This window comes from Mastomys coucha, unplaced genomic scaffold, assembly GCF_008632895.1.
Source record: "Mastomys coucha isolate ucsf_1 unplaced genomic scaffold, UCSF_Mcou_1 pScaffold12, whole genome shotgun sequence".
NCBI lineage: Eukaryota > Metazoa > Chordata > Mammalia > Rodentia > Muridae > Mastomys > Mastomys coucha.
In genome coordinates, this window is record NW_022196894.1 from 27,057,397 (window position 1) to 27,069,405 (window position 12,009).

Below are 12,009 nucleotides of genomic sequence, written 5' to 3' on the forward strand. Positions count from 1 at the left end.
AATTGGCCTAATTCCTTTATTCATGGACAACATGGAAGCAATTTTTAAAATATTGTTAGTACGCAAAGTTTAAATTTTCCCTGCACTGAGACTGTAAGTAAAAGTTTTAGAATTAAGACGATAGAATTTTCCTTCTCACAAGTTCCAAAGCCACACAGCCCAAGACTTTGTTAAAGAATAAATACTGCAGCTGTGACCATAGGGGATTAAATTTTACACCAAGGTAATTAGGAAGAATTGTAGACTGTTGTCTCTTCCTCCTTGGATGGAGACAGTGGCCATGATTGGGAGAGCTACACATGAGAAAGGCAAAGATCTCCAGTTGGTTGCTGGAGCCCCATTCACCCATTCCAACAGGGTCTGCTGCTGTGGGAATCCTTTATATGAACATAATGTCCTTTTCTGGAAAGATCCTTAAGTCAAAGAGAACCTTTTCAATCCCCTGTCACACGGTTGCTCTTCATACTTCTCTAGACTGGTGAACATGGAATTTCTGGGTAGCAAAATCCTATCATGCCATGGCAGTTGGACCACAAATGATGAGAAGAGGCCAGATTTTATCTCAGTCTATACTCTTGAAAGAAGAATTAAAAGCCGAACAGCCTACAGGTGTGCAGACCTCAATGGGATGAGGTGTTCAGCAACTAGTCACTGCTCTCTATTAGAGCTTATACAAGACAGAGAAAAATTATCTCTGGCGATGTTTACTAGAGTTTCTCATTGTGATAAACAGATGCCATCCATCTGTGAGGACAACAAAAGGCCAATTATTAAAGACTATATTATAGAGCTATTAAATAATGTCTATTCAAGATTTTATTATGGCCAGAAGAATATTGGATGAGAGTGCTAAAGAGAAAAAGACAATATAAAAGTGTGTACTGTGATTACAAATTTAATTTCAAACACACACGTAAGAAAGAATACCCAACAAAGAAAAGTGTTGGATCAGTATATTAAACAGAATATTCATGGAATTTGTCTTGGATAATGGCATCCTGTGATACTTCTAAAATTAGAATTTTCTATATTTTATACATGTTAATCATCAAACACGTCTCAGTCTTAAAATCAGAGAAATATTTTTAACAATCTACTTTTTTTAACCTGCTGGGGAAAAATGCATATTGCTGAAAGGCCTGTGGCAAGTAAAATAAACAACCAAGAGGAACCTGACCATTTAAGTCCTTGCTTTTAAGATAGGGTCTAGCTCAGTAGCATAGGCTGGGCTTGAACTCACTGTGATCCTCCAGCCTCAGCCTCCCAATTTCTAGAATGGCAGGCATATTCTTGACAGGACTTGATCTATTTGAAACAGTGTTTGTTTAGTTTGGTTCCCTATTTATTGTCTCTCAGACATTTATGTGTTTATTAACGTGTATTACTGTTTAGACTGCATAACCTTAGGTAACAATATCCAATTCTTCCAATTACTTGTGCCAGTCCACATCCTCACTGCCTTCAGCCAAAGTGCCCAGGTAAGGTGGACTCTGTCTCACTCCAGGAGTAGGCATGTGACTCCAAGCATGACTGTCTGCAGGTCACAAGACTGAATGTAAAGAAATGAAGAGCAACACTATGCTACAAGAAGACATTAGTATTTGAGTAGGACTAGAAAGAGGAAATTTCCTCTTTCTACTGGATTGGTGCTGGGAGCATACAACCTTGGAGTTGTCAGAAAACCCCATATGGAGTGAGAGAATAAACCCACATGGCAGATTTAAGCAGGCAGAAGAGAGAAGGCCAGCACGAAGCCACAAACTCTGCTCCAGGGTTATATGTGCCTGAAAGCAGTACTACATGTGGACCTTCCAACTGACTAACAAACTAACTCTGTCTTGACTGAAACAATGTGTCTTTGAGCTTTCCAATTCCTTATTTAGAAAAAAAAAAAACAGTGTAAAAGTATATTAACACATTTAACCAGGAAGGAGACCCGGAGAACTGGCAAGAGAAATTATTTTAGGGTTTGAGCTTACATAGCCCTTGTTCATGCTGCCACAGCTGCTTCACTCTGCCTGTCCAGAAAGCACTGTTTCAGTGTGTAGTTATCTACCATCTCTGCTTCTTACCGTCTCTCAGCTTTTTCTTTCCCATGACACCTGAGCCTTGAAAACTGGGGCTGTGAGACAAATGTCTCATTTAGGGCTGAATATTTTACAGTTTGTTATCCTCTTTTTGCTGACCAGCTGTGGGTCTGTGTTAATCTTCATCTACCATAAAAAACGATCTTCTCTGACTACGCTTGAGAGACGTAGTAAACAATGGGTATAGCAAAAGTCACTAGGGGTCAGTTTAATGCTATGTCCATTTAGCATTTAGAGAAGTACTAGGTTCTCCCCTAAGGATTATGAGCTATGGCAGAACAGTTCTCGATCTCTGATAGCAGTAAGAGGTATGGATTGCACCCTGTAGAGCAGGCTGTAAATACAACTGGAAAGTGTGGGGTTACTTCCGTAACAGTTGTGCCACTAATGTACCAGCGGTGCCATCTTGCCACTTCTTTGATTATTGAAGCTCATAATATCCACAGCTGGATGATTTTGATTATTACTTTTCCTTCCAATAGTATGCATAGCACCTTCCAGTTCTATGAAAGATAGCCAGTAGGGATGGAGCTTCCAGGTAAGTTTCAGCTTCATTATTCCATATTCTATGACTTGAGTATATTGTTCATTTAATGATAGGGTCTTGCCACCAAGTTCTGGGGAATAATCAAGAGTAATTCCTTGGAGGCCTAGTAGAATTTTGCACTGAGTCCATCAGGCCCTGGGCTATTTTTAGTTGGGAAAATTTTAATTACAACTTCTTTTTAAATATACTTTTATTGGATATTTTATTTATTTACATTTCAAATGTTATCCCCTTTCCCAGTTTCCCCTCCGGAAACCCTCATCCCATCATCCCTCCCCCTGCTTCTATGAGGATGTTCCCCATACACCCATCCACTTCTGCTTTACCACCCTAGCATTTCCCTACACTGGCACATAGAGCCTTCACAGGCCTCTCCTCCCATTGATGCCAGATAAGGCCATCCTCTGCTACATATGCAGCTGGAGCCATGGGTCCCTCCATGTATACTCTTAGGTTGGTAGTTTAGTCCCTAGGAGCTCTGGGGATCTGGTTGGTTGATATTGTTGTTCTTCCTATGGGTTGCAAATCCCTTCAGCTCCTCAGTCCTTTCTCTAACTCCTCCATTGGGGACCCTGTGCTCAGTCAATGGTTGACTGTGAGCATCTGCCTCTGTATTTGTCAAGCTCTGCCAGAGCCTCTCAGGAGACAGCTATATCAGGCTCCTGTCAGCAAGCACTTCTTGGAATCCACAAGAATGTCTGGCTTTTCTGTGCATGGAATGGATCCCTAGGTGGGGCAGTTTCTGGAAGGCCTTTTCTTCAGTCTCTGCTCCAACTTTCCTCACTTGAATATTTACTACTTCAATCTCAGAGGTTGTTATAGGTCTATTTAAACTATTATCTATACCATATGTTGAAATTCATTCATTTAGTTTAGATTTTTCCAGTATGATAAAATAAGGAATTATTAATTACATTCTTATGAATTTTTGAATTTTTTCAAGTACTGCTGTAAATGTCTCCCTATTGATAATTAATTTTATTAATAGGACCCTCTTTCCCTTTTGGTTAATTTAGCTAAAGGTTTGTCATCCTTGTTAGTCTTTCAAAAATCCAACTCTTTGTTTCTTTGATTATTAACAATTTTTCATTTCTGTTTCATTAATTTTTATTTTGATTAGCTCATGTAGATGATCTCATCCTGTTTACCTTTGGGGTTGTTGTTTATTCTTGACATTCTAAAATATTTAAGTCAGTGGTTCTCAACCTTCTTAATGCTGTGACCCTATAACACAGTTCCTTGTGTTGTGCTGATCCCCAAACCCACGAAGTTACTTTATTGCTATAACTTTGCTACTGTTATTAATTGTGATATATATACCAAATATGCAAAATATCTGATATTTGACTCCCAAGGTACCACAACCCACAGGTTGAGAATCACTGTTTTCTATACTTTAATAACTTATTGATTTTAAAACCTTTAAAATTTTTATGTAGGCCCTTAGTTCTATAAACTGTCTCACTGGGGCTACCTCATTATATGCTATGGATTTGGTTATACTATGTTTTTATTTTCACTAATTTCTAGAAATTTTTCAACTGCCTTTTGTGCCTTCATCCTTGAGCAAATTATCATTAAACAGTACGTTCTCTGTTTCCATGAGTTTGTGTTGCTTCTATAGTTTCTATAACTGTTGATAGCCAGCTTAATTCCACTGTGGGCAGGCAGAATGAAGATGTTATTTCGAATTTTAATATTTTTGAAAGTTTCTTCATGATGTAATATGTTCAACTTTGGAGAAAACTTTTATGGACTAGTGAAAGAAAAATATGTAAGTATTTAGGTAGAATTTTTATACATGTCTGTTAGGTCCATTGTACTTGTGATACTGATTGACTCCAGCGTTTTTCTGTTTAGTTTTTATCTGGATACTTTGTCTATTAGTGACAGTGAGGCACTGATATCACATACTATTGCTGTGCTCAGGTTAATCTGTACTTTTAGATTAAATATTATTTCTTTTACGACCTGTGTTTGGTGCACAAACTTTTAGAATTGCTATATCCTCTTGGTATATTTTTCCTTTAATGAATATGATACATTCCTCCTCTCTCTTCTGACTACTTTTTATTTGAAGTCTATTTTGTCAGATAGCAAGCATCTATACCTGCTCATTTCTTGGGTCCATTTTTACGGATCATCATTTCTTATCCTTTTACTCTATGGTGGTAACTATCATGACACAGTATGTCTCTTGGAGGTGGCAAGAAGATGGATCCTAGTTTCTAATCCCATTTGTTACTACCCTGTGTCTCTTTGTGGTATAATTAAGACTATTAACATTAAGAATTATTTTAAGCAATGTTTGTTAATTCCTGTCATTGTGTAGTAGTGGTGATGTTTTCTTTGACCTCTTTTGATTCACTGTTCTGAAACTGTTCTTTTATTTCACATCCCCTCTTGAGAGTGTTTAGCTTTCTCTGTAGACTGAAGCAAACCTTTCAGTGTCCTCTGAAGAACTAATTTGGTGGACATTAATTCATTAAATGTGTTTATCATGGGAAGTGTATGACTGATAGTTTTGCTGGGTATATTTCTCTTTATCAGCATCTGTGGTATTTCAGAACTTGTAGAATATCAGTGTAAATACCTTCTGGCTTTCAAGGTCTCCACTGAAAAGTCAAGTGTTATTTTGACAGGCCTGCCTCTAAATGTAACTTGGTCTTTCTATCCTAGAGTTTTCAATATCCTTCCTTCTTCTGTACATTTAGTACTGTAGTTATCGTATGGCATGGAAAGCTTCCTTTCTGGTCCTGTATGCCTCTCATACCTCTATAAACATCTCTTTCCTTAAATTTGGAGAATTTTCTTCTGCAGTTTCAATGAAAATATTTTCTCTACATTTGATCTGGGTTTCTTCTCCTCCTTTAAACCTACTATTCATAAAATTGGTCTTTTTATGCTGTCCCAGAGTTCCTGCATTGTCCTCATGAATTTTCCTAGATTCAATATTTTCTTTGAATAAGTAATCCACTTGCTCTACTTGTCTTCAATCCCTGATATTCTCTCCTCAACTTGATACCTTCTACTGGTGAAGCCTTCCATTGGGATTCCCCTTTGAGTTACAAATTTTAGTTTCAATGTTTATTTTAGTTTGGATTTTCTTCAAAAGTTCTATCTCTGTATTATATTCTATTTTCATGTCTTGAATCAATGTTTTTATGATTATTATATTCAACTGTTTGTGGTTACAGTCTTTATTCCAGCATTTATTCATATCCTCTAAAGTTCCTTGAGTATATTATAATTGCTATTTGGAAACCACTATGCATCATCTAAGTGGATTATCTCAAGAAACTTAACTATGGGGTACTAATTTCAGGAAGATATATATTGTCTTGGTTATTCATGTTGATTATAATTTTGTGATGGGAAATGGATTGTTTTTAATTTGACATGAATTCTTATGAAAAATTTACAGCAGTTAAACAATCAGGACTAGGAAACATAAGAAAAAATGCAGAACATTATTATAATAAGCTAATTGCCTATACATTTCTTAAAGCCACTGTTATCAAACTGGAAAGAATAATGACAAGCAGTGTATCTGAGCCATGGTTTCTCTAACCGTCACCCATAAAGACTTTTGCTTTTAAACTCAGAACACTGCATAGACTACAACCTTTGCCATAACCACCAGAAACAGAAAAGATAACCCACAAAGTCATACACTTTCCTGAATCTATCCAACAGCTAAAACTTTAAGTCAATCAAATGGGTGGAAAAAGGGTCAAATACCAGGGCTGGAGAGATAGGAGGAACACTTGTTCTTACAGAGGACTCAGGTTTGGCTCCCAGCATCCATATGGCTGCTCACAACAATATGTAACTCAATTCAAAAGGGTCTGACACCTGACACCCTCTTCTGTTTCCATAGACATTGCATACATGTGGTGCATAGACGTACATGCTAGCAAATCACCCATATGCATAAATGCATAACTAAAATAAATCTTTTTTTTTTAGAAAAAGATTTCTCCAAAAAAGACAGAACAAAACAATTCTTTCATCTTTTATAGATCACATGACACAGGAATGGCTGCCATACACAGAGATAAAAAGAAATCAGCTAAAATGTGAGTACGCTCATAAAAGTCACGTATGGCTAAAACAGGTTTGTACTTTCTAAAGCTGTAAGGCCAGCCTGTTCACAGGTACTAGGAATTCCTCCCCAAAAGTGCCACCCTGTGCTCATGAGAAGGACAGATTGTTGGAACAGGAAATGGCATGGCACCACTGTCTCCTTGGTAGTGCAGGTGTGAGGACAGTGACTAATGGCACCAGCAATCAGGTACAATGTCCTTCTCAGGTCTCTGCTTCTTTCTCTACAACAAACAATAACTGACAAAGATCAATTACTTTCCAAGGAAGAAACTCTCTCCAGGATGCAAGCAAAGCTGTATTGATGCTAGAAGAAAGATAGAAGAAAAAAACACTCTACTACTTACTATCCGTAAACTAGGACTCAGTACTCTGACGTCAAGCTTAAACTGGGTAGCAAAATGAGGGAGCTGCATTTAGGATATATGCATAAAGATCAAAGACTCATGTGTACAGGCCGATCCTATTATCTCTAACTCTGCTCATGTCTGCATCCCAGTGACCAGAAACTTAGGATTTTTACAAAAACCACACCTGGAGTTTTATTGTGAAAAAATTAGTTAGGAAACTATAATATTCTATATTGGGTATATAGAGGAAGAGAAGGAGTAAATTGCATTTTAAAAGACCAGGCCAGATAAGAAAGAGGTGATTATGTGCCACAGATTTCCTGATGACTTAAAGAAGAGAATCATATTTAATATGGTCTTCATGAATGGAGCAGGACTCTGACGAAAAAGGATCAGGATAAAGCCATGCTCCTGGTTAAGGGAGGAAAGAAAGCAGTGTTGGGGAAGGTCTGTGATCAGAACACTCCAGCTACAGCAAGACTGCAAGTTTAAGACTAGCCTGGGCTATAAAAAAAAAGCCCAGATACATAAAGAAGGAAAGACAAACAGAGAATGAGGAGAGAGAGGGAGTGTAAAAGAGAATGAGAGTAGACAGATGAACTAGATGTGGTGGCATTCACCAGTAGCTCCCAACATCTGGGATCCTCAAGTGGAAGTAATGTTTAAGCCCTGGAATTCCAGGTGATCCTGGACAACACACCAAAGCCCCATAGGAAAGAAGAAAAGGAAAAAATGAATGAATAAGAAGATATAGGGGGAGAGAGGGGGAATATGGAGAAAAGGGGGGAAGGGAAGAAGGGAGAGGAGAGAAGAAAGTGTTTGATAAATTCTGTAACATGCCAGAAAGAAGAATGCATGTGAATGGTTAGAGAAAACAACTCGTTTCTTGGAATCAAATAAAGGAAAAACCTACAAAATATTTTTCTTTCAGCTGACAAGTCTTTGGGTTACTAGATATTTCCAAGTTGAAGGACAGCAAGCCTAAAATAAATATATAACACTGGCTAGGGAAGTGAGCCAGAAGTAAAGACTTGCTTATCACACACAAAAGTCTGAGTTCAATCCTTAGAGATAAGAAATGTTCAATAAAATAGTAGGTTTCCATATGTCTCTTCCAAACATCCTTAATGTTATTCATCCCTCTCCCAACCTCTTTTTCTACCCTACCCCCTGCATTATCTCTCAGCCAAATATTCTTTCCCACTATTCTCCCCTTCATATCATTGAGCCTGTTTTATAAGTGATATGAAACACTGGTACCCTACTATGCATTTTATGTCAACTTGACACAAAATGAAGTCATCTGAGAGGAAGAAACCTCAACTACAAACATGTCTCCATAAGACCAGGCTGCAGGTAAGCCTGTTGGGCATTTTCTTTACTATTGATTGATGGGGGAGAGCCCAGTCCATTGTGGGTGATGGGCTGGTGGCCCTAGGTTCTATAAAAAGACTTGTTGAGCAATCCATGAGAAGCATGCCCGAAAGCAGCTCTCCTCTGTAGCCTCTGCATCAGCTCCTGCCTCCAGGTTCCTGCCCTGCTTGAGTTCCTGTAGACTTCCTTCAGTGATGGACTACGATATGGAAGTCTAAGCCAAATAAACCATCTCCTCTCCCAGTTGCTTTGTTCATGGTGTTTAATCACAGCAGTAGTAGCCCTACACTACTACTAACACTACTACCTAACTAAGACATCAACACAGAGGATTATGTTCATCCCAGAAACCATAGGTTACCTAATAAAAAAAAAAAACCACTTCTGGGGGTTTTAATACTTCCCCTCAAGTTGTTGGTCATAGGTGTCCCAAAGATACCCCAATGCAAGCTACTATCATTATTCCTGATTGTCCACTAGAATTTGAGGTAAGACCCTTTGCTGAAGACACCACAAACATTGGTCATTGACCATGTAGAATCAAGTTAGTATTAACCAGGAGGCATCCTCTCTCTGGCTAGATGTTATACATGCTATGGGAATAAGGATGTCGTCAAAGTCTTACCTCGGTATGAGCCCTATGATTGGAACAATGATCAACATTGCAAGATATGGCCAATGGTGCTATCAGGGCATGAATGTTATAAGGACAACCAACAACTTTATGATTTTATTTAAGTCTGGGAACCATGCCTGGCTCTGAAAATCTGACCAAGAATCCATGGTAAGGAGCTCACAGGCCACAGTGGTAAACATCCTATGAGTATTTTGTTCAGTGGATATGGCACCAAACTGTTCTCTGAATTCATATCTATCTATTTATAAATTATTACAGTTCTTGGGCCTCATCAGAAAAGTTTCTTTGCACAGCTGATGGTGGTTAGCTCATAAATTCATAACTAGCTACAAGAACAGAGAATAAGTTGTCAGTGAGGTGGTCAGCCACAAAGGCAGCATCTATGCCGTATCCCTTCTGCATGGCACAGAGACCATCACAGAAAAGGGGCAGAAAAATTGTAGGAGCCAAAGGTCATGGAGGACCAGAGCAACACAGTGTCTTCTAGACATGAGAGGAGAGCCACACTCATAAACTCACAGAAACTATGGTTGCCTGAATAAGACCTGTCATAAGAACTAGCCAGTCAACATTCTAGCATGGAGTGAAAAGGAGTTCATGACCCCTGCCCTGACTGAGGAGTTTTGGAGAGTTGACAGCTTCTAGGGTAGGGAGAGTCAGTTTTGGTTCAGGGTGTGAGCCTGGTAGGTTGATCACACTCCAATGGATGGCCCAGGAAGTGTAGGCAGCACAAATTAAGTTGATATGTTATTTTTTTCTCTAAAAAGGGAATGAAGTTGGGGACTAGGGGGTCTATTTAAGTCTTGGAGGAATTGGGGAGTTGTGATAAATATAAAGATAGCCTTTTGGTGGTGATGACCTCCCTACAAGAACATGCCTCTTACAAAGGAGAGAGAGGCATGCCCTCTAAAGAAGTCCTCCTTCATCTCTCTCCAGAAAAGGATATAAACATAAAAAAAAAGCTCCAGGTGTAGAGCCTTGATTCCTCCATTATGAATATGAAATGCTCAGGATGCTATAAAATCAATGCAGACATTGGCTGTGCATCAACAGTAGTCCGTGTACTGGCTCCTCCACTATCCTCCATCAGCCTACAGGTAGAAAAGCATGGCTGACAGAAGGATGCTCCTCCAGGAGGAGGCAGCATTGCAACTCTTCTGATGTAAGATGGTAGAAAATGATCCCAATAATGACATTTGGGAATGAAAAATACTTTAAATGGGTTCTAAGAAAAACCAAACCTTTTTTAGTTAAAAGAATGTATAAGTAACTATTTGTATCTATAGGTTTCCAACTATCTATGAAAACTTAAACTCCTGGGTGCTTTTGAAGGTAGCCTCCAATCCTGAATAGTCCCTCACTCCCAGTGTTAGCTATATACTGATTTTGACAATAAAGTAACAGAGTCTCAAAACAGCGATGAATCTGAGATGATAAATCGATGACAGTCTCTGCCAGGACCCTGTGTACGCACATCAAGGTCAGAGAGTGTCCTGGTTTGAGAGATGTAGCTCAGGAAAACACACAGGACACCTAGCCACCTATCTGTTCTTTTTCTGAGGGAACATCCAGGTCATGGCTGTGCTCATTGTTTAGAGGACTAGCCTTAGGCAGATAGCAGGACTGGGGAGGCTGTGTCCTCCTCAGTCCTTCATCTCTGACTGTGTGCTAGTTTGGACAGCGTGCCAAGGTTTACATGATGAGCGTTTAGAAAGAGCCGTAGGTCATTAAGGTGGGTTGTCCTAATTCAGCTAGTCCTCACAAAGCCTTGAAACCACTATCGATGGGTAAATCTCCTTTGGACTCATTACCAAGTCACTGGCTCTTCATATCTGCTTTTTTTTTTTTTTTGGGGGGGGGGGGGGGTCAGCACCTTGTAAACTCGGATGCCAGTTAATTATTAGCTAATACTCTTTGCCACTTTATCTGTGAATAGTCCACATCCTACTTGTGTATTTCTAGCTCCCGTTGAAGGTAGTATCTTCAGATACATTTCCTTTTCTGAACTAAAAAAGCTCACAGCGTTAGATGTGGCAATACACTCCTGTAGTGCCAGTACTTAGGAGTCTGAGGAAGGAGGACAGCGAGTTCAAAGTCATTCAGGATACATAGCAAGACTCTGTCTCAAAGCATGAAATCAAACATACGTACATACACACAAGCAGAATACCAAACCCACAGGACCTTGAAGAAGTCAACAGTATCAAAACGTTCTTTAAATCACAGCCGTTTCATGTACTTCTTTAAACTTTAATCACAGGGATAAAAGAGAACCTTAAGAAATTATCTTCACTGAAGGCTTGGTTCCCACAAGGTAGGCGTTTATCACTCCTGCCTTGTGAGGTAAAGTCAAAGAGAGGTGTGCTTAATTTGTTTCATGGTTACAAAAATAAATACTCTAAGAGCCAACACTTTCAGTCCTGGCCTCCAGCTTCCTGGTGTGCTTCCTTATATTGCACGCAGCTGTTTGCACTGTTAAGAAGTCACGCAGCACATCCAGAACTGTAAAAATCCAATAGACAGCAAACCACTGTCTAAGCTTAAGCTGTCACTTAGCCAAATGGACCTAGGCACATCACTTAACAGTTCCATACCTCAATTCCCCAACTAGTACAGAAGAGATGATAGTTCTGGCATAGTTACTTAGAATAAGCAATTACTTTGTGTATAGTCTTAGTCTATACTTGGCCCAATCTACATCAAAATTCACTATTTACTCTTGCCATCTGCACTCCCAACTTGTAGCCTCAAGCAGGACACTTTCAGCTACCTGAATTAGTGTCTTTTCCCTCTGTCTCTCTTTCTTACATTGCAGTCAATGAATAATCAATTCTTTTTAATACTAAATTCCAAATACCCTCAAATCCACTTTCTACCCGTCATCCTCTTTGACAAGACATTAATTTAAAA

General features: G+C 39.0%; 1 protein-coding gene and 1 pseudogene across 1 annotated transcript in view; one reads left to right on the forward strand and one right to left on the reverse strand.

Annotated features, from left to right (window-relative positions):
• Atp13a4 (ATPase 13A4) overlaps positions 1-12,009 on the reverse strand; it is a 130,245-nt gene that overhangs the window by 107,912 nt on the left and 10,324 nt on the right. The gene's annotated exons all lie outside the window — the stretch shown is intronic.
• Positions 10,092-12,009, forward strand: part of LOC116086206 — a 7,725-nt pseudogene continuing 5,807 nt past the window's right edge.